The sequence below is a fragment of the Ixodes scapularis genome, unplaced genomic scaffold, assembly GCF_016920785.2.
Source record: "Ixodes scapularis isolate PalLabHiFi unplaced genomic scaffold, ASM1692078v2 PGA_scaffold4__175_contigs__length_147842914, whole genome shotgun sequence".
Taxonomy (NCBI): domain Eukaryota; kingdom Metazoa; phylum Arthropoda; class Arachnida; order Ixodida; family Ixodidae; genus Ixodes; species Ixodes scapularis.
In genome coordinates, this window is record NW_024609879.1 from 10,748,172 (window position 1) to 10,770,766 (window position 22,595).

The following is a 22,595-nucleotide window of genomic DNA, read 5'->3' on the forward strand; positions in this document are numbered from 1 at the left end:
GAGTGTTTCAGAAGTCCAGTTGATGCTAGAAATCATAGGACACTTTTGGTCACGATATATTTTTGATTGTTTCTGTCAAGGCTAGACGTAAGGTAAGTGCGTTGTAAGTCTTTTAACTACCCCAAGTACTCAAAATACCAGATTAGGGCTGATATGGTAATTTTTTTATGTACGCGTAATTCAGGAGGTGTTTAATTATTTTTGTCACTTGACAGTGACCTAACCGATAAAATTTTAAATTGCAAAAAAAACAACATGTTAAACACATTTATATTTTAACACATGCACCCCAAGATATCCGCAGTACATAAAAGAATTGATTCGGCCCATTACCAACGTAGTCATGTCCACGGTGAGCTGGTGCATCCACTTTGAAAATCTTGTGTGCGATATCTTCAGATCGAGCCATAAGGTGAAGGGGAAGTATCCTCAGAGTGTCGCTGATGACACCACTCTGGAAAAAGAATTAGGCAAATATATATTGTGTTTAGTACTGCCCCATAAAGCATCTCAAATAATGTAAATTCTAAAAAAAAAAACAATTACGTTATGATTGACCAAAATAAATTTAATTATATTTCTTCGAAGGTGGTAACATTTTAGCGATAATCATAAGGGTACCAATACTTGAAAGGATGAAACTTCTAGGACGGGGACGGAAACAAGATTCTGAAAGATGTCCTGTTTCCGTCCCAGCCCTGATGCTTTATCCTTTCAAGTATTCGTAAATATTCACCAACACGCTCGTTTTCAATCCTTCCTTAGGGTGTTAGGTTGATGCTTGCCCTACAATTGGCGTTCCAGACGCACTGAAATACCAATTACTCTGCAAGCTTCAGGCGGACTTCTTCAACTATATAGTGAGTTCAAGAATTAAAAAATAAACAAAATATACCTCCCAAGCGAGTTTCATTTACTTTGTTGAAGCAGAAATATCTCAAATAAATTATTAATGGAGAATAATACCCAATCATATTGAAAAAATATTAGGCTTTATTTAATTATTTATTTTACATTGCTGCAGTCGTTTAAAAGACCCATAAATAGTGAAAAATACAAAATGGTAACTTGCATAACATATGATGTCTATCGTACATAGAAGCACTTAAAAAAAGGCACACACAAGAGGTGGGCGATAGATCGGTGTTCAAACACGTACTTGCTTCTAAGCGCGCACAGATACATTCGTTAGCAGACTTTTCTCTTCGAGCAACATACGTAGGGTATTCTCGAATTTGAACTAGGCGCTAAAGGAAGAAAGCTGCCGGAAAGTACATTTAAACAATCTATGAGCTGAACAAACCATGGTTACCTATCTATATTTATACAAACATTATTAGCAGTCCTCCCTTACAGGTGGTAAACAATGCACTGAAAAATAGCTTGCCGGCTTCCTTTCTGTGGTTAAACTTACAATCCATGAAGCTGTTAGCACAAACCAGCCATCGCCGTGTTTTTTATACTCTGAGGCTTGAAGAACTCTCAATACAACTATAGTTCTAGAAAGCAACGGCTATTCCAAACGTTTCATCAACAGGATCAACAAGAAGCTACGCCGCCCCATATGTGCAAGCTCCCGGCTCATTCCAGCAGTGTTTGCCTGTCGTACGTGAGGTACGTCAGGGAGACCATCGGATGTGTCCTCTGTAAGCATGGGATCACGGTGACTCACGAGCCGGTGTTCACCCGTCCGTCACCGACTCCATCTCCCCAAAGAAGAGACAGGGAAAGGAGATGTCTCGATGCCTCGTCTACCGCATCCCGTACGTGGACTGCCCTGCTATCCTACGTGGAGGAAACCAAATATTTCCCGAAACAGCCAGAAATACGACGTGAAAAAGTCTTCGTTCAAGGTAAGTGCCCTCGCCGAACACGAAGCAAAATGAGGTCGCTGCGAGTCTTTCGACAAAAGCGAAATCCCCTGCATAGGGCGGCACTGACGGAAACGTCTGCACCTGGAATTCTTTTCCATCCAGACAACAAAAGAAACCATTAACAGGTCTTCGGGAACTCTCCGAGCCGTGTACGTCTCAGGACTCTGCCACATTATCAAAAAACCAGGACTCAGCCAGCCTACATCAGCAGCACTTTTCCTGTCCACCTGACGGTCACCCGTGAACAAGGACCGAGATGGTCCTAAAACGTCGGGAGTTTTCTTTTTCTTAAAACTGTGCTGAAAAGCTCGGACTAAGAACACATATATTCACCCGCTAACGGAAGCACTACTGGTTTGTCCCTATGGGGAGGAGTGATTCCCTAGATATCTTGGAAGACGGGCCTTTCGGACATTTGCACAGCTGAGATGACGTGCCACGTCACAGCCGATATTCGGAACTAGCGCGGGCCTTAAATCAGCAACAGTTGTCGTCTACCCAGCTAAGCGAATTCGAAACTAATAGTACAGAGAGAGCTGGTCAGAGATTCCGCTAAATCTAGCGGAAAAAAATGCTCTGGGTTGTCACGTGAACTGGGGGGCCACGTGACCCCGCCGAGATCGCGTGACCCCCCAGAAAAAATTTTAGCGGGGGAATTTAGCGGGAAAATTTTTCCGCTAGATATAGCGGGGAAAAGTTTCCCCTATATCTAGCGGGGAATTTTTTTCGCTAGATTTAGCGGGGAAATTTACCCATTATACACAGCGCGGTTACGCCGACGGCGACGCCGCTCAAGCCGGAAACGGGAGCCTAAGAGCTGCGCTCTAAAAGTCGCATTTCAATATAAAAGTTATCTTACATTTTGATAACGATAAAAAACACATTCATGTAATTATACGCGAAATGGAAACAGGCCTAAATTTGACCCTCATTAATTCCATGTAAAAAATTGAATGTGTTATTGGTGATACGTAAAACCACTTTTGCCAATATATTTTGCCCTAACTGTTTATTTTAACACAAACACTGAATCAACCTTAAGAAATTAGATAAGGGATACGGACGGCAAATAAAAGAAGTATTACCAGACGTTAAACATAGCATATATTTTAAACCCAAGTATTTTTAATGACTGCTGTTAATAGATTTCGAGGATATCTAAGAAGTTCTTATGAGTTGTGAATGCGAAAGCATGAATGTTACTCTTCCGCGTCCTTAGCTGGTCTGCGGTATACTGGCGTGGACGGCCAGGTGTCGCTAATGCCGAGGTTGCGGCCACCGGCGACATAGATGCTTCAGGCATCGCCATGTTCTGCGGCGCCGAGAGAAGCAAAAGCGGCTGCAGCTTCCCCCCCCCCCCCCCCCCCCCCCCCCTTCCCTTCTCCGGCAACACCTGACACGAGCGGTCGAGCGCGCGCTGTCGTGAAGCGACCGCCAATGGCTGCCTAGGAGCCGTTTCGGTCAGCCAATGGGAAAATGGGCATTTCTTTCATGCTCTTTCGAGGTTACATATGGCGCCGGCTCCGCTCCATGGGATAGTTAACGCTTTCGCATTAAAAACTAAATTTTAGTTCAATAGGTAAATTTAATTTCAGACTTCGAAGTTTTATTTTGTATTGATAGCGCACAAATCTGGTGGTTTCAAAAATCATTCGCTTGCCAGTGTTGAGTCGAATGACTGCATGTTACCAAGCTTCTGTACATCCATGATTTCGCTATGTTTAGATTTGGATGTATCCTGAGCACTACCAATTATCAGTGGTAGAACTTTTCCATAAAAACACAGTTCCCTTTATCCCACACAACCGGTAAGTTGAGAATATATCAGTTTGAGTTTTGAGCAGGGTATGTGTAATATCTTTAGTATTAGATGTGACCAATTTCATAACGAAGACTGCTTGTTCAAAGTTGTGCAACATTGAAATCTCTCTTAGAAGTATCTTACCACTTCCACAGCTCCATTCTCCTCCTTCACCTCAACCGCCGCCATTTTCTCTTTGTCATGGTACAGGTTACGTTCCATATATTTTCCGTTCATCTGAAAAACACCCGACGTGATCTGAATGATCTATGACCAATTTTTCAGAAACGTTATATTGTAAACAATTTAATTTTTATAAACACCTATTTTTCACGAATTTAAGGAATTGCTTACGATTCGCGAAACATAGGTCCCGCGAAAAATTCCAGTAAAATGTAAACACATTGGAATCTATATTCAGATCCCACCGCGTCGCGAAAATTAGAACCCGCGAATTATTTATTTTTGTTCTTTTACCGTGTCACTCTCACGCACTTACTAATTCTACGCCAGAGCGCAAACACCCTCAGGTGTTTCGCGGGCAGAAAAATGAAAAGGACATCTTTTCATCCGCCATTTCGCTGACAAGCGCGCCTACTATCAAACAACGAAGTCGACGGCAGGGATGTTACACTGGCATACTATACTTCGTTTCAGCTTCGGTCCTAGCGCGGCCGGTGTTATGAGCCGAAGGGCCAATCAAACAGCGAAAGAGGCACAACGTCGTGGTGTGCTCTTTGCGCTTGATAAGACTAGCCGGCGGAGGAGCACGCACAGAGAGACGGCGAATACCGGCTGGTCCTATCAACTGCGGAGAGCACACCATGACTTCGTGCCTCTTTCGCTGTTTGATTGGCCCTTAGGCTCATAACATCGGCCGCGCTCGGACCGAAGCTGAAATCGAAGTATAGTCGAATATTGTAGAACACCAAACTGTTTTTGGTGGCGCCAAGTATTGTCATTGAAGATTGAACTGTTAGATGAAATGTGGTTTTAAATAAAACATAGTTTATGTCACAATGGACAAATTAATATAATACAAAGCAAAATATTTATTCGATTACATTTTGTAACAGTAAATTTTGAAGAAACAAATGTCTCAAAAATTTGTTAGACAAAAGTAAATTACGCATTACTTCTCGTGATTTTCTTTCTTTTTTAAAAAAAATCTGAGTTTTCACCTAAAAATGCCAATTTTTATGTCAATAAACGCGAAAGTTTTTTTTATCATTTAATAACATCATGTCACATAAGAAACACCAATCTATTGTTAAGTATGTGAAGTGTGCCTTCCTTAAAGTTTATCAGCACGTGTCACGGATCGGGAATCGCATAATGGTAGCTGAAGAACGGGGCATATGTTGATTGTGTGTTTTCCCGTATGAACGTACCATTGTTTTTAGACAGTCGTCTATTCATACCTGGTGTAACGTGTTATAGCGTTTGCATCCTATACTAAAATGAAACATGTAACGTTTTTAAGAAAATGACATTCCACGGATACAAGGATAAAAAAATGGGCTCTCCACGCGAACATAAATTACTTAACTGCGCTAACACCTTCCGACAAAAAAAAAAAACGCGTTTGAGGTTATAAAATAAAATGTATGGTGTAAAATCCAAGCAAAATAATATTTCGAAACCAAGAAAAAAATCCTCTTTATGTATATGGTTGCACATTCCCGCGGACAAGCAATGAACTTAAGTATTCTCAAGTTGCACAACACGCACAAAGAAACCCACAGAGCGCTGTCGGTCCTCATAGTTCGGCCTAATGTACGCACTTTTAAGATTGCACGGTTGAGGTTTGAACAAAATGCTTTTTCGCAAACAATTTAACGCCTACGAAGTTCCTTTTGATATGCACAGCGGGCCGTAATTGATATAAAATATGTCATAAGGAAAAAACGGTTAAGTGCAGGTGAGCTGGTGTAAGTTATACATGATGATTGAAACTGTGTTTCAAACAACAGTCTCAGTTTTCAATTATCATGTATGCCATAAGAGGCGCTTTTTTTATCGTGGTATGCGACGCACCCCGAATTATAAATTATTTAGTAAATGCATGTAGCGATTTCTCATTTATGATAATGATTTAAGCGGGGCGTTTTGATGAAAATGCTTTATTTTGCAAAACCATGCCTATTCTCGAAATTAGCTGGCGCCTGTAATCTATGTGAAAGGAATTTTTGACAAGTGCCCCGAGGATTAAAATAAAACTGGAATAATAAACTTAGGGATGAACAGAACAGCACATCTTTCGACTTTCAATACAAATAGGTTTCTGTGTTGGAAGTCGAAAGATGTGCGGTCATGTTCGTCCCTATGTCTATTCTTTCAGTTTTATTTAATTTCACTGACGCGCTCCCGTCAAAATAAATAACGCGAGAACTTACTGCCCGATGTACAAGTCCTTTAAATAAAGAATAATGGTGGTCACTAGATCAGGCATTGCCGGATGATCAGTTTCGAACCAAATATAGCATAAGCATATGAGATTATATGTAAAATTTCAGAATTTACTGTAAACTGACAAAAATATACGGCTAGTGTTTCAGTTTACAATCAAGAAATGGGGCTGATTTCTCGTAGGTGATGCCATTTATACCTATGTATTTGCCGGGTTTTTCTGGCCGCTATTGTTTCGATGCAGGGTTCCGAAAATCGCCTCGAACTTTGGAATCAAAGGTCTGTAAGCCTTGAAACTTTTTTCATCTTTTCTCGAAATCTGGTGCTACATTTGGACAAAGACCGGGCGCTCATAGTTGCAGTGTTTATTTTTGGAGTGAGAGAGCACGGTTTTCGTTTGCATTGAGAAAACCGGTTTTAGCTTCCTCAGTACGATTCTGATTTCTGAGTACCTCTAGGAGTCAGTTGGATATGTCGCCTCTGCTTAGTTTCACCTCAGTTGTAATACATAATAAATGTGGCCGCAATGTTCTTCTATATTTGAAATAAGTAAGCATTATTGTAGCTAGATAGTTTTTGCTGATTGTTTAAATTCCGAACGCTGTTTGAACTTCCGTGGCAGTTGATCGAGAACACAAATTATACAGTACAGAAATAACTGGCACTACCGATAGTTTACAGCAGTGGTTCTCAAATGGGGGTCTTCGGACCTTTTTGGGGTCCGCGTAGCTCTGCCTCAGCAGTTAAGCTCGGCACTAAAAGTTTTATCTCTTCTGAGATTGAGATGAAACGTTCCAATTTTCGGGTGAGTTTTCTCGTCTGTATGTCAATCAGAAAATTCTACTTCATACTAGCCCTTAGTTACATTCATTTAATAAATCATTACCATAATTAACCTATTCCTTTCCCTTCCCCTCGCCACGAACGTGGTCCTCCATCATCTCCACCGATCCACAAGGGGTCCGCGAAACATCGTTGGTTGGGAACCACTGGATTACAGCAATGAGCTTTACTGGTGGCCTAGAGGGTTTTTGCTGTGAGGACTAACACATTTGACCGGCCTTGCAAAATTTGAGTTCCAAACTTACAAACCTAAATTGGGCACGCGAACGCAGTTTCGGTTGGAGATTTACCTTCATTAGTTAAGGTCTGAGGTAGGGAAATATTACAAATAAAACACTCGGAGCCCGTGCATTTTCCTTCTCCCATTCACGCCCATTTGTCATCTGCACACTGGTTTATGAGCTCGCATTCGAATGGCTTGCGAAGCGCGAAAACGCTAAAAACCAGGAGCAGAGCTGGCATTGGAGCAAAATAATTGGGGCAATAATAATTGGAACAAAATATATGAGCAACGACCACCTGGGATTATGCTCCTAGACCACCGTGCAGAAGACGAAAATCTAGTGCAGGGCATAGTAAATTCACGACCGCCGTTTTTGCTATTTGTTTATTGTTTTAGCACATCTGCCTTCAGCTCTAAAAAAAAATACACATTGCACTTCTTAGGAAACTACGTTCGCGTACCCCGATTCAGGTTTTTACACATTTGGAATTTTAATTTTGCGAGGAGTGCAAACTGTCTATAAGGAAACAGCTTGAAACTGAACACTTAAAGACCAAATGTGTTAGTGCTTAATGACGCAATATCTAAAAAAAATCTACGGGAAGTACTTGCGTACTCGGGTATCGAAGAAGATTTCCGTACGTATTTTTTTAATTAACTGCTTTCTTGGTATCCAAATAAACCTAGTGACGCGCGTTCCTTCTATTTAGACAAACGGTGCATTAATCAAGATCACGGGTGTCTTGTCAAAGATAACCCTGATTCTGAATCATTCACTGTATGTCACACAACACAAACTTAGGTGCATCAAGTATTTTTCTCATTGCTTAGAGCTGATGTACACGAACATTAAAGTTAGATTAATATGGTTTATGACATGCATTCAATGCTGCTTTCTGAACTACAGTTCATGAAGAGAATGTGGACATTATTCTAATTGCTAATGAGATATTTAACCCTGATAGTGCAGTCCTATGCTTCAAACTTTTATATTTAGCTGGTCTTTAAGGACTCTGCAGCCAAGAGATGTCAAAGTTGATGTAAAAATAAACATGATAATATTTCCCCCGATTCTGAGCATTGTGGTGCCAAAACTCAAGAAAGTGCCCAAATTGGACCTCACTGCCTGGTTATTCAGTCGTTCACCTGTATCTTTCGGCCTCAATCACCGAACAGGGACTAGAGTTAAGCTTCATTACTTGCGGTTTTGTATTCATCTGGCTGATTTGGCCTATGCATGTTACATTATCGCTCCTAAGGCAAACCAGTGAAAAGTCCATTATTGGCTTTCCTCCGGTTAGTGAGGGCCAATGCAAAGTACCCAAGCCCTGTCTGGCCTCTCGGAGCAAAACACTATTCGACCCAATTCATGCCCTTTGAGATGCCAAACTTGAGTCAAGGTAGCTTTTTCCTTCCGCGGTGTTTGGGGGAGCGGAACGGATTGAACAAAAGGGTGTCATAAAACGAATTTAGGAGGGAATTTGCAAGGAATATTTTTAGAGCTATATTTACTACTCGAAACGAATATGTCGTAAGCGCCAGCGGGATCTCAAAGTTAATTATTACACTTCGTTTGATGTGCAACGAAAGAACGAATATCAATAAAAAAACATTTAGAGATCATAGGAAGCTTCCGAAAGACCGCAAGCACCACGTGATAGACCTGTGCGTAGGCCAGAAATTGACGGTGGCGGTGCGCCGCAGTGTACCCTTCCGGTGGCGGCGTGGACAGAGGCGTTCAGCCGGCACTCCACACCCCAAGTGTGGCGGCGACGTCGGGGTTCCTGTGATTTCACCGGCGGCGCTGAACGACTCCGGCGCAAAGCCGGGGACAAACATAAGCGGTGAAAACGGACACCAGCATCTATGGCCACAGGTGCTGGAGTCTGTACGTCACTGTAAAGTGCGCACCTCGCGGCGCGGTTCCATTCCGATCTGGTCGGCCGGATGTTAGCGCGCGGTGCGCCTAGCCGCGAGCGCCGGCGAAGCAAATATGGCGACCGTTTGTTTGATCGGTTCGTTTGGGGTTTGGTGCTGTGTGCGTCGCAAACTTTCTCGTGAGAACAATCTAGTCGCCTGCGAAGTTATTTGCACTCCCAGGGGTGACACGGAAGGTCTCGTGAGATCACCATCTCAACTAGCAACTGACGAATCTTCACGAACGACAACGACGGGGCCGAGAAGCGGCGGTATGACTCCGAGTGAGTTAAAATTGCTCACGAATAGAAAGGTACAGAGAAGAGGGAAGAGAGATGAGACAAGCGCAAACTCACAACTCGATGTATTGAAGGAAGAAAAAAGAACAGCCCTCGGTATTAGCTCGAGCCGAGGCCACACTGGCACGGGGGCACCCGAGCACGCGGAGGACACACACCATCAACCACACTCGAACGACTGTAGAAAGGCTATTTCCTTGTCGGTTAAAGCCACAGAAGGATGGCTGACACAACGCTCGCCTAAGCGGAGTATACTAATGGCTTCAAAAATTTCGCGAGTGTGTTTTTCGGTGAATCTGCCAATTATCGAGGTTTTTTTTGTAAAGAAGGTGTACACTTACACGCTTGACAATGCAGAGGTAGGTGACCCCCCACTGTTGAATTTAGAGAAAGATTGTGCTCCCTTAACCGGTCATTAATACACCGTCCCGTCTGTCCTACGTAGGATCTGCCACAGGAACTGCTTTGATGGTGTGGAGGCATGACTTCTTTAGGGCTGAAGTAAGGCAGGAAAGAGCTATGCCTCTCTTTACGACTTTTGAGTGCGAGGACGTATAGTGCAGTAAACCTTTTTTAGAACGGGGTGAAAATGACCAGCACAGGTGGTTTGTTTGCGAAGATAGAGAAAGGTCTAGAAATTGCAACACACCCTCCTTAGGGGTTTCACAGGTAAAAATAAGTCCTAAACCGCACTTGTGGAATATGTCCATGATGCTGCTAATTACAATATTGTCCAATGTCTTTTGGTACACTAGCAAAAAATCGTCTACATTCCTAAACACGTGAAGAACTGGCATAGACGCTATGGCCGTCTTAATGGCGCGGCCGACCCCCGCAAGAAAAATATCACTTAGGACCGGTGCAACGCAAGATCCTATACAGACTCCCGACTTTTGCAAAAATACCCCGTTTTGCCACCCAATGAATGTCGAATTAAGATAGAAATGTAGCAGCTCAAGAAAACTTTCTATAGGTACACCACTTGAGTTACGGAACGAGAGCTCACCGTGGGACTCAATACAGGACTTAACAGAGGCAAGTAGATGTTCGTGGGGAAGCGAGTAAAAAAGATCTGGAATGTCTACGCTGAAAACACTGTGACTGGACACTTCATTTGACCTTAGTACTTCAACGACGGCTTCCGAATTGCAGACTCTAAAGGGATCCGTAATCTTCACACCCGAAAGGTGCTTTTGAAGATAGGCCGACATCTGCCGTTGCTATGACCCTCTTTCGGTGACAATTGCTCGGAAAGGGCAGGCTTCCTTGTGTGTTTTGGCACTAAAGAAGACTTCAAGGTGTAGCCCTTCAGCTTTTTTGATGTTGCTTGCTAACTGGTTCAACGTGAAACGTTGACAAAGGGAGAGTGCCTGGCTCTTGGCCTTCTTCGGGACTATCTGCACTGGCCGGAAGTTCTTCGAACCGCTGCGCATGCTTTATCATTATACACGCCTTCGGGCAGTATCACAAAAGAGCTTTCTTTGTCCGCTTCCAAAACACGCTGCTGGTTGTCAACCAAAAAGTTAACAACTTGTCTTGGATCTTGGGCATGAACTCCCCTTGAGCGAAATAGAGCGTCAACACATTCGGAAACACATCTTGATCTAACCTCTTCACTGGTTCTGTAGGCAACCTTCCTTGCCAAAGTAAGAAGCTCCGGTGGTCGCAGGTTCGGTTGAAGGCAAAACTTGGGACCCAGACCCAAGGTTGTTTCTAGGTTCTGGGGAACCGCTACATTTCCGAGGTTGGTAAATCGTCCTGCAGCTGACACAGATCTTTTCTTTTTTGGGAGGTTATGCCGAATTCTTTGCCACAAAAACTCGGTTACGTCAGCCAATGTCCTATTCATTTTCGAAAAGGAACGCCGTTGCCTCTCCAAATTGCCCTCGCGTGCACCACAGGCAACCCATAGGTAGTCTTTGAAGAATCGGGCCTGGCGCCAATACTCAGATCTTAAGATTCTGCAAATCCTTGTTGTGTGACCAACGGATGGTGTAAGGAAGCCACTCAGTCCTAGAAGTTCAACAGGACAAGCACCTTGTTTGATGTGCCAGGATGCGGTTCGGGCGCTGCACACACATTGGGCGGCCAGGTTGACGAGAATGATATGGTCTGTGTAGGGTAGATTATAGTAGACAGAGGAAGAGCCCGATGCACAAGAAATAAACTGTAGTAAAGTGGTTAGTTGGGCGAGTTGGTAATGATTGAACATGGTTAAAATTGCGCACAAATAGAAAGGTACAGAGAAGAGAGAAGAGAGAAGAGACAAGCGCAAACTCACAACTCGATGTATTGAAGGAAGAAAAAAGAACAGCCCTCGGTATCAGCTCGAGCCGAGGCCACACTCGCACGGGGGCACCCGAGTTTGGTTTGGAGCTGGTGGTTTGAGTTCAAGGTGGGGAATCTGTTTGCCGGCATGTTACTGCCACAGCTGATGGAGGAGTTAGCACAAGGGGTATAGAAAGGATGCCTAAACAATGCACTTTGTACATAAAAGACCTTTGGTGTTGTCAGGTTTGTCGAGCCAGCCATTCGATGCCGCCGGGAAACGAAGAAACGTGTTATGTGGTTCAGAAGTTCTCTGCTGGGTGAGTACTTTGGAGTGGGTTGGTAGGTATTTACTCTCGTGCATGATGTTTTTATGATGCTCGGGAATAACGCTTTGCAACTGCTCATTTGACTGTCACTATCGTAACACCTGATAATTATTGCATTCGATGTGACTATCTTGACATAAAGTCGATGAAGCCTCTCCATGTACTTTCGAACGAAAGCGCCAAGACTCTCATGAAAACTGGTCGGGTCTCGTACAAGCGATTTGCGCTAGATTTTTGTGCTCCATCTGAGCCTCTTCGGACCCCCGAATGCCTTGGTAGCGGCGTTCTGGGGTCCGTATACCTTCAGCGGTGTATTTTCTTCAAGACTGACCCGCCCTGCACCTTCAGTTGTCTCTGCGAAGTTGGACACGTTGCAATCAATTTTGAAATATATGTTTATATAGTCTACACAATTATTAATTGAAACAATTTTCATTTTTAATTTTTTTTTTATTTGAAGTGTATTGGGTAAAAGCAAAAAACAAACACGACGGAGGTAGTGCTGTGAACATACGTTTGAGCGCTAATGTTTTCTTCCACATTATTGCTCTAATACTGATATAATGGTAGCACAACAACGTTTATGCCGTGTTTTTTTTAATTTTTAATCTGAATACTTTAATTTACGTTTTGGGCATAAATAATGTGTTAGGGACGAAACTCCTTAGTGTCTAGCCTTGTCCGTTTGTCCGTCCGGACGGCGTCCGTGCTCAAATAAAAAGAAAAAAATGTTTGCGCAGTCGACAGGATTCGAACCTGTGCAGGGAGACCCCGATGGATTTCCAGTCCATCGCTTTAACCACTCGGCCACGACTGCGGGACGAGTAGGGGGCTCCGAGATGTAATAGTAACTCAAGAGCTGGGCATGTCATGGATGAAACGTTGCATGTAGCCGCTCAACGTCTCTACAGGAGAGGGCGCTGCGGTCAAATGCGTATATAATCGCGTTAAACTTTGCATGAATTGGCTCAACGTTTATAGACGAGAGGGCGCTGCAGTCAAATGCTCAAATGCGTAAATAACCACGTTCCATACCACAGCTCCTCCTTCTGGCATGGATCGTTGACCTAAGTGGTGGAGATGCGTTCCCACGGTTTCTAAAGGCTCCAAGTTGATTCGCTAGAAGAACCACTGGCTCTGCATTTCGCCGACCATAAAGCAGCAATAATGAAGTCGAAACGCAACCCGGAACTCAGCACTACCTATGAGCAATAACAAATAATCGGCACCATCAGCATTACCTATGAACAATAAAATCAGTATCATCAGCACCACCAGAGCTTCGCCCGAGTCAACATCATTCACTACGAGATAAGGTCATTTTTTTGAAGCGACGTACTGGCAGTCGCTCTACGATTGGCGCCACTGGTGGCCCAGCAACTATGTGCCGATCGCGCGACGGGCTTTTGCGTGCATGTGTCTTGGATACACATATATCTCCGTGTGTCGCCAGGTAGTGCGCCATACGTAGTGCCGCGCTACGTCCAGTTTCGCCGCTCATGTGTTTTATGCTTAAGGCAGGGGAAGCAGCGATCAAAACGGTCGCCGCGCGGCAGCGCACTGCTGTATCCCTAGCAACCGGTGCAGGCGTCCCTACGTAACTTTCGCGTGGCGCCGCGGCGCTCGGATCTGGTCGATACAGATAAAGCTGCTCGGTGCGCGTGTGGTGCGCCTAGCGGCGAGTGGCGAGTGGTGTCCAGCGCCTAGCTACAGCGCTCGCGTGTTCCATGCTTAACTTCAGGCGGCGGTGGCGCAGCGCGGCGGCGCACAGGTCTACCACGTAACTCGTGGCGGCTCCAGCGGGCGCCAACTACAAATTTCTTCGCGCTGCAAATGTAGCTTTAAACATTTTCTTTGTTCGTTGTATATTGAATGATTACATCCTCTTCTCATGCAGGCTGCTTAAAATTGTCTTCTCCTTTTCTTTTTTTATGGCAGGTCACAAAATTAAGCATGCGTCTCCTTAAGAGCACTGTGTTACCTAAGCGCGCCACGTGGAGTGCATAGCCTGCAATGTGTGGTACTCTTTTTTTTTTTTATATAGACGTACAGTTATGATTGACGGCTCTATTTTAATTGTAGGGCATGTTTAATAGTAATGCTTACCGGAGTTACAACTGGCTCCTTGCCACTGAGGTCTGTTAAAACCAAGTTTTCTGAGAGTATTGAACTTTTTTCTAAGTGAAGTGTTAAGCCTTCTTTAATGTGGATCACTTTTTCACTCAAAATGCCTCTGCTTTCAAGGAGCTTTGGATAAGCAACTTCAAAGTTTCGGGAATCACCTGTAAAAACATCAATAAAGCTGAACTTAATAGTCAAATACAAAGCCTCTTTACCGTCCTACAGCAATAGTGACATAAATACTCCCGCGAATGTATTTAATACATGGTATTCGGGTAACTCCGGGCCGCCATGATATGTTGCAGGGGACACTTCCGGTTAGGATATTGTTTGCATGTGTTTAAAGGGCAACATCATTGCTCGTGTGTTTCGCATTTAAATCTGTCTTTCGGTATGCTTACGCCTCTACTGGCCTTTTGAAGTACTGTTGGGCTTAGCAATTGAGAGAACAACTTTACTGTGGAAGATCCCCACGAAAGAAAAAATGGCGCGTGCCTCCGCCTTCGTGCTCGAAAGGTCTCAAACGCGCGCCACGATTTCACGCTCAGTACTCTACTACGCATCATCGCTTAAATTTAATATAAAAAGCACGCATCAGACTATTCTTGAGAGCGAATAATTTTGATCGATCGAATCACCCACTTCACTTCTTATGCAAAAAAATATTAAATGAAAGGTTAATTAATATTCGCCACTTTCGGACATTCGGACGACGGATAATATAACTTTATAGCATAAACTGAATCCAGACGTTTATGACACAGACCAAGTTGGTACTACATAAAATATTTAATAACTAAAATAATAGTTTTTATTTTTTTATTTTAGAGAAAAATCATTTTCTAACCTTAATTTGTTGGTGTATTTGAGCTTGTGAACAGATGATTTACGCGAGATTTCTGAACAAACTCCAGCAATATCCACCAAAATAACTACGAATACAACGTCAATGATAAGAGATCGTGTCCGCGACGGGGAACTGAAACCCAAGTTCAGCTCCACGTCAATTTCAGACAAGCCAAAGCTTAAGTTAAAAAAAATTTTTTTTTTTCAGTGTGCAATAAAGCGTCTCTTCGTGACACGATTCAAGCGAGACCTGAAACATAGCATAACACCACTGTTACCATCCTTTCGATTTCGTAACTCGCTCACGTCGTCAAACGCAACAATTGCGTTAACAAAATAAAAAAAAAAGAATTATTTGAAAAAATGGGATATATCTCCAGGGTTGTCACGTGATGGTAACAAATCGGACGCGAAACTAGTTTTCTAAGCTTGTTCGCCTGGGTTCTAGAATATGAAAAAAAAAGTGCCAACATCGGCACAGACATGTTGGCTTACATAGCAGCCCACCCTCACGCCAGCGTGCGTGACGTGAGCACTGATGTAGCTGTACAAAAACCGTCCGTTTGCAGGATTCTGAAGGAATCTAAGCTTCACCCTCCCACGTTTAGCTGCGTCAGAATTTTCAGGCTAGTCACTCCCAAAACAGAGCTGACTTTGCTAAACGAATTACGATCAAATTTGAAGGACCAGACTTTTTCAACACCGTGCTGTGGACATTTTGAAGCAAACTTTTCGCGAAACAACCAAGTAAACCTCCTCAACGCCCATTACTGGAGCGAGAAAAATCCCCACTGGCTGGCGCAGTCGCGACATCAGTACCAATTGGCCCTTAACGCCCAGTGGGGGATCATCGACGGCAGCATCGCTTGTCTCGTCTTTTTTGACCTGACGCCAACTGGAAACCCCCGTAAGAACGAGATCCTTGCAGGTGCAGTGGATGATTTCGGCTGTAGTCTTCTATTGGCACGCCTTCTACACCTGCTGCTTTAGCACGACGGTGCCGCCGCTCACAGCTGTAGCCAGCCTCAAGCCTAGCTCAACGGAGCCTTGCAAGAACAGTGTGAAGGGAAGTACGGGTCTGTGGCATTGCCTGCTACGTCACCGAGCGTGACGCCCCTTGATGTCTTCTTGTGGAAGTACGTGAAAGACCATGTCTACAGCACCAAGCCCACAACGCCAAGCGCATTGAAGGTAACTGTTACGCAAATTTGCCGCGATATTCCTGGGCGTATTATTAGGAGTGCAACAGCGGACGTGTTAAAAAAATATGTGGGTTCTGTATTCCTTCAGGTGGGCATTAATTCAGGCACGTTCTGTACGCAGCCAACTTTGTTTAAAAAACTGTTTTGAACCGTTGTCTGATTAACGTTAAAGCTGGAGACTCCTTCAGGACGCGGTCTTGATGCCATTATGACTAAATCTCCGCGTCAGAACGATGTCAACATCAAGGACAGCGCTGCCTGTTTGTCTTTTTAGTAAGGCGAGCCGTATATGTCGCATCGTTGAGTCGACCTTCAAAAAGTCTCTGAGCGAGAACACATGGACGACACGAAAACGACGAAAACACGCTCAAACTTGTGGGGACCCTCTCCCTGGCTCCTCCGCTCTCCGTGACCTTGCCGCTCCCTGCCGCCGTACTGTCGGGCGCTCCTTCGTTCCCCGTGACCTTCCCGTTTTCCGTCGCCGTCCTGTCGCGGAACCTCCGAGCTCTCCGGGAGGAACGGGGCAAGCGCCCCCTCACCCAGCGCTGACGTCGAAGGGTCGGCTCGCAGCAAGGTTCCCGATTGGACGGTCGGCGGTACAAGGACTTGGGAAGGTCTTAAGAGGGGAACGGAGACAAAGGAAGAGGGCTTGGGGGCTGCCGACTTGACAAGGGACTGGTCACGGAGGCGAGCTCGGACGGCGCTGGACGCTGGCGCAGGGAGTGCGGGCACTACGTCGAGTGGCGGATTCGACAAACGGACCGGACAGTGACCCAGGACGACGACGTCCCCATGACGCGGCGTGGACGACCACCGCTGGGACTCGGAGAAGCTGCTCGGGCAGCGAACTCTCCCCCGGCCTCGCTGATGACCGTCCCCCGATCCCGAAACCCCCCCAAGGGAATGAGTGAGTGAATAAACCCTTTTGCCGAGAGCGAAGCATTGAAGTGTCATATTCATCCGGAGCCAGGGTTTGAGGGAATCGGAGCTGGAAGATGCCCGCAAACTGTATATAAACTGCGTCGTCAGAGAGCGTGCTTTTTTCGGAGGTTCGCTATCACGTTTACGTCGGTGCGTGGGCTTTCGCTTCCAAGTCGTCTTAGGGATAACATAATAAATAGTCCCCGTGACTTTTTCCGGTGAGACGTGTTGCGCGTCTATTTTTTTTAAATGTTTTTTCAAATGCATTTTGTTTGTCTTTTTTTACTACCTTATTTTTTTATGAACAAATAAAATTATCATTTTCTTCCGTTGCCTCCAGTGAATACGTTATCGCGGGTAGAACTCGCGCACGCTCTCTCTCTACCCTTTCCACAAGGCGGCAGCGGGTGCTGAAGTATATCTTGGGGTCCACACAAACACGAAGCCCTGTCTTGTATAGCGCGAGAGCGATAAGGTGGGCTTTGTTCGTTCAGAGCACGTATGAGAGCGCTGCAATCGGAACGCGCGGGCACCTTGTCACAAGGTTCCTTTTTTTTAATTTCGCGGGCTTTCTTTTTAGGTTAAGAAAGACAAGCGCGCAATGTATATCATTTAAAAACACCTTCATTGAGTGTTCCTTAGTGGGCTCTACAGGTTACCAAAACACACCTTGGCTTTTAAACGAGTAATTCCTAGTAAACTCAAACACTAGACGCACTAAAAAGTTGTGGACTTTCCCAAAAAGTTTTTAAAAACATATACAGTTAATTTAACTCTCGCCAAGCGTTCCATTATTTTTATTGGCCAAGCGTTGTGCAAGTTATCGGAGACACTTTTTATACACTCCGCAATTGAAAAAAAAAGGAACACAAAAACGTTTGTTATGTGAATACACCGCACTATATGGGTTGCGTCTGCAGTCGGTGTGGTTTACACAATCTCTCTTTCCTGTGGAAGTATTTATATAGACGCTTTGCAGCAGCCGTGCATGGGCGGCGCCATAACCGACTTTCCGTGTTTCCTTCTACTTTTTGCGTTTGCTTCACTTCATCATTACCACAGCAGGAAAGGTTATTGCCATGATAGTTTCTCCTTTGTTGTTCTCCCAAGCGTTGGCCTTTGCGGACGCTCGTGAACGCCCGCTTCAATGGCTACGCATCTCCGTAGGACAAAAGAAGGTCAGCAATAGCGGCAGTAATCTGGCATACGTGCAAAGAGTCTATAGGACAACCGGGCAGATGAGTAAACGACCGGCTTCGTGAGCACTCTCTTTTTTGACGGTGCGCTGCATCGGGACTTCTCGCTGTACATAGTAATGGATAAGGCTGTACTCCGCACTTATATAATGTTGAAACACTGTCCAAATATCAGAGAAAGATAGCTAGAGTAATTTAGATTGCTTTTTGAACCTGTCTTCTGTGGCAGTGGAGAAGTTTGGACGTGAGGTTTGTGCCAGTGTTGAATCAATGAACCCTTTTGGTGGTGACTTATCGATTATTAATCAGACTGTCAGATTTATGTTACCGTGAGTGTAATATAATACATCCCTGTACAGTTTTTTTTAAATTTTTTTTTGGGTCAACCTATTTTGTTTTGAAAGAGAACGTGTTTCGTTAGTCAGGGCTGTATTTGTTCTTCTTCTCGTCCTTGTGTTCATTTTTGCTCTCTTTTTTATTTCTTCGAACAAGCACCGTCTAGACCATCTTCTACCCTTACTTCAGTTCCTTTCAAAAAATATTCTCGAGTTCAAATAAAAAAAAAACGTATATCAGGCGTGGAAAATTCTAATCAGTGAAAGCTTGCAGATTGCGATAGGAGTAGGCAAGAACGCAGCTCGCTTCAGTGATAAGGCTTTTCTCCCGGGAAAAATAATTAGGTGTTGCTTAAACATGACCTCTAACCCTACAGAAATAGCAGGCTGGCATGTTTACGTAGCTAACATAAAATAGCACCCGATTCATAAAAATTTTCGGATATTGCTACTTTATTTTAGTAGCCGAATAGACTAAAACGATTGAGTAAACTGATTTTTTTTTCGGGAACGGTATGCACATCAAAACGAAATTCTCAAAAATTATTAACAAGAGGTTCGGTATCAATGAGAAACAAAAATATAGACTACAATATTCTGCCGTACTTGCGGTAAGGCTTCGAAAGGCACAGAAATGACTATTTTTAGACAAGTATATTGTCATAATATGAATAAATTTGAAAGATCCCAGATTCAAATTTCAGCTACTTTTATCATAGCACCTTGAGTGAACAATATGTCATTAAGATATTTGTAAACTACACAATTAGCCAGCCATTTCATGATCTTGTCGTGTGCTGACCGGTGGAACATTCCAGCGCAGACCCCCAGTACTACTTACTCAAGAAAACATAAGTGCACGGTACTTTTACTTAGTTTTACTGAATTTGCAATTTATGATGTTGGTGTTAGAGTTAAGCCTGTCGACTACTTAGAAGTCTCCGTAATATCACTAAAAAAGCTTAGCGTGTAATCAACAACATTTTTTTTGTGAAATCTGTATGCGGTAAACATTGTAAAAAAAACTATATCCTTTCAACATTACTGAAGCGTAACAAAATGTTAGTGTCCTTCCATAAATGAAATCAAAACAGACACTAGGAAAACACGGAGTTTAAAGTGTAGCGAGAGATATTGTCGATGGTGTAATCACTGTAAGAAACAATAGCGTTTCCTTATCCGGTTATTGAAAATCGAGCTCCCTTAACATTAGTGAACTTCGCTAACACCTCCTAAGTAGGGAAGCCGTAGAGCTGATTTTTCTACGCCACCCACCAAAAGCCGTCGCTGACCAGAGATAGAAACGATAATTGAACAGGATTACCAGCTGAACGCCGACGCAGCCTTTCTGCCCATTCTGTTTTGTGCTGGCCATTAGTAAGTGATGAGGAAAAATCAGTACGACGACCATGTTATCAGGAGTTGTTGATGTCGTCTCATATTCACTGCTCGTCTTCATTGATTCGATTATCGAAAGTTGCTTTTCAGTTGTGTAAATACTAGAAAAGCGGTACTTGCATCTTCGAACAGATTTTAAACAGCTTAAGTTTTAATTTTATGCGCGCATTTGTTGAGTACATTCCAACCTGCTAGCTAGCACGCAAGGGTCCGTTTACAAAGCATCGTGTGCATATGTTTGACTAAATTACGTCGAGCTAAAGCTGTGCATTGACGAACATTTGCGGGTCGTGTGCTGTGCGACAAGTTACACCTTGAATAGGTTGGCAAGCCTCATAGAAATCAGGGTTGTCTCGGTAACACACATCTGTTTCTTCATGCAAATATCTGCATTACTACGATATTGAACCTCAGATCACCGAAAGTGTCATAAAATATTTAAGAACACTCCAAATGCTCTCTGTATAACAAACTTTAGTACATTTTGTCATGGCGTATAATATTTTGTACTCAGTTCCAACAAGCTATGTGGGGCACAAAGCGTAATGGTGGTTCTGTAAAATTGCTTTGACATATACGGAAGCACGCGTATGCACTAGTATATATGATATCTACTAAACTTACAATTCCAAATTAAGTGGTTTGTCAGGAACAAACCAATGAATTGTACTAAAATTATACATACCTCTCGCAGTGGCATTTTGGATTAAAGCCGACAAAGCGCATATAAAAATATACCGCATCATTTTCTTCTCTACAAGGTGTTAGCTGTTTTACCATGAGTTTTTATAGAAAATGAACATCCTGTTAGTTCAATACATTGACCCCTTCAGTATTGACCTTTTTATTTTCTGGTGCTAAAGGGCACCGGAAAATTACGTAAAAACGATGAAATTGCGCATAGTGTGTTCTTTAATGGTCAACGGCAGTTGTTGCGTTCTTGAAATTTTTTTTACAATAGATTTGGATTTAGTTGACGCAGTATAAGATATTTGCTTTAGGAGTGTTGATTTTGTAGTGTGGTTTCATTTGAAATCGAACATGTGTGTCTTAGTGTGTGTTTTGATTCGCTTAAAAACATATTTAGCCCCATTTCGCTTATAAACTAACCCACTCCGGTTATTTTTTTTTTATTTCTCCACAAATTTTTTGGACTAAAGATAGGTAAAACGCTTCGTTCAGGCTGTTTTTTTTATTCAGTTCTGGCAGTTCTGGTAAAAGGGTAAAGGAGAATCACTCAGTAATTATTCTTGTTATTGTAAGTTGCATGGCCGTTTGACCAAACCGCTTTAACATATTTCATGCTTATAATTAAAAAGAAAAAAACACACATTTTTTACCTTTTTCTGCCAAATCTGGAGCCTTGAGTCTTCGGATTCATTGTAAATTTGTTTACTAAAAACCATATGCCTTTAGGCCTATTCATATGCTATCGACAGTTACCATTTTAGTTAAATTTATTTAGGGAAATAATAGCTATACGTTTTTAAATTTTATCAAAAAGTTAATGTAGCCATACTTTGAGCCCATATTATCTAAAAAAGAACTCTTTTTTGTCTCAGCGGGTAATCTGTTTGTGCAGGTAATCGAAATTACCCCTTTTTCGTTGTATTTTAGTTCATGTGCGTAAACACACATTCACCCGAATCGGCTGTAGGATAGTTTCTCAAGTTGGCTTTAGTGCGAGGCTTTTAGCCTTAGAGTGCTAAGGCAAGGGGTTCGGAAGTGTTCTAGAGGTGAAGGGGCCACAGAACGAGTGAGCTAAAACATGTATTTGCTTTTATCAAATAATATCCTGCCTTGGTCGAGTGTTTTTTTAAGCTTAAGGAAATACAAGGGTTGATTAGGTGATTGGATGAGGAGATGAATAATGTATGTTATGTAATCTATAAATAAAATGAGAAATCCTTTCTTCTGTTGCTACGAGCCCGTTGGCTATAATGCGCCTACTCCAGCGTCCTTAGTTTGTCTTTTTTTTAATATAGTGGTGGAGATGGGCCGACGTGCCCCCAATACCAGAGCAAGTCTGTCCCTACTCCGGCGCTGTTCTGACGGCACTGGAAAACAATGTTTTTTAACGATGATGCTGATGATGATGATGATCACAATGATGGTGATGATGATGATGATGGTTATTATTATTATTATTATTAATTAAGTTAGGACACATGAATCGGGGTGTATATTTACATATCTTTTTTTATCTCAGACTAGCGTTTATATTATTTGTCGTCCCGCATCGTGTTTGTGTTTTTTTTATTTGTTATGTTCATTACCTCCCAAAAGCGCTCGGACTCAACCCTAACGGTTTTTATAACCAAATGATACATTCGCACGGTAGACCTGTTGTTGTCGTTAGCACTGCAGACTCCTATCTGCTCCAGCTCCTTATAGTCGAAGTTGTATAAAGTTTAACAATGTGTGACGTTCATAGATATGGTCAGGTCTCAATGCGATGGTCGACATAAAATAATATATGTCAGAATAAACGTTTTCTTATTATGAAACAACTCAACATGACTGTGCTAAGGTCAGTTTTGTAAAAGGCGAATGGAAAACAGTTCTTGCTTTGTCTTTCTATCCCTCAGCGAGTACAGAAAATAAAATAAATTG

The 22,595-nt window shown here is 43.1% G+C and overlaps 1 non-coding gene and 1 pseudogene across 1 annotated transcript; both read right to left on the reverse strand.

Annotated features, from left to right (window-relative positions):
- Positions 1-204: 204 nt before the first annotated feature.
- Positions 205-20,728, reverse strand: LOC120844809 (annotated as a pseudogene).
- Trnas-gga lies at positions 12,699-12,780 on the reverse strand. Its single transcript has one exon. It is a non-coding gene; the product is annotated as a tRNA-Ser (tRNA).
- Positions 20,729-22,595: the final 1,867 nt, after the last annotated feature.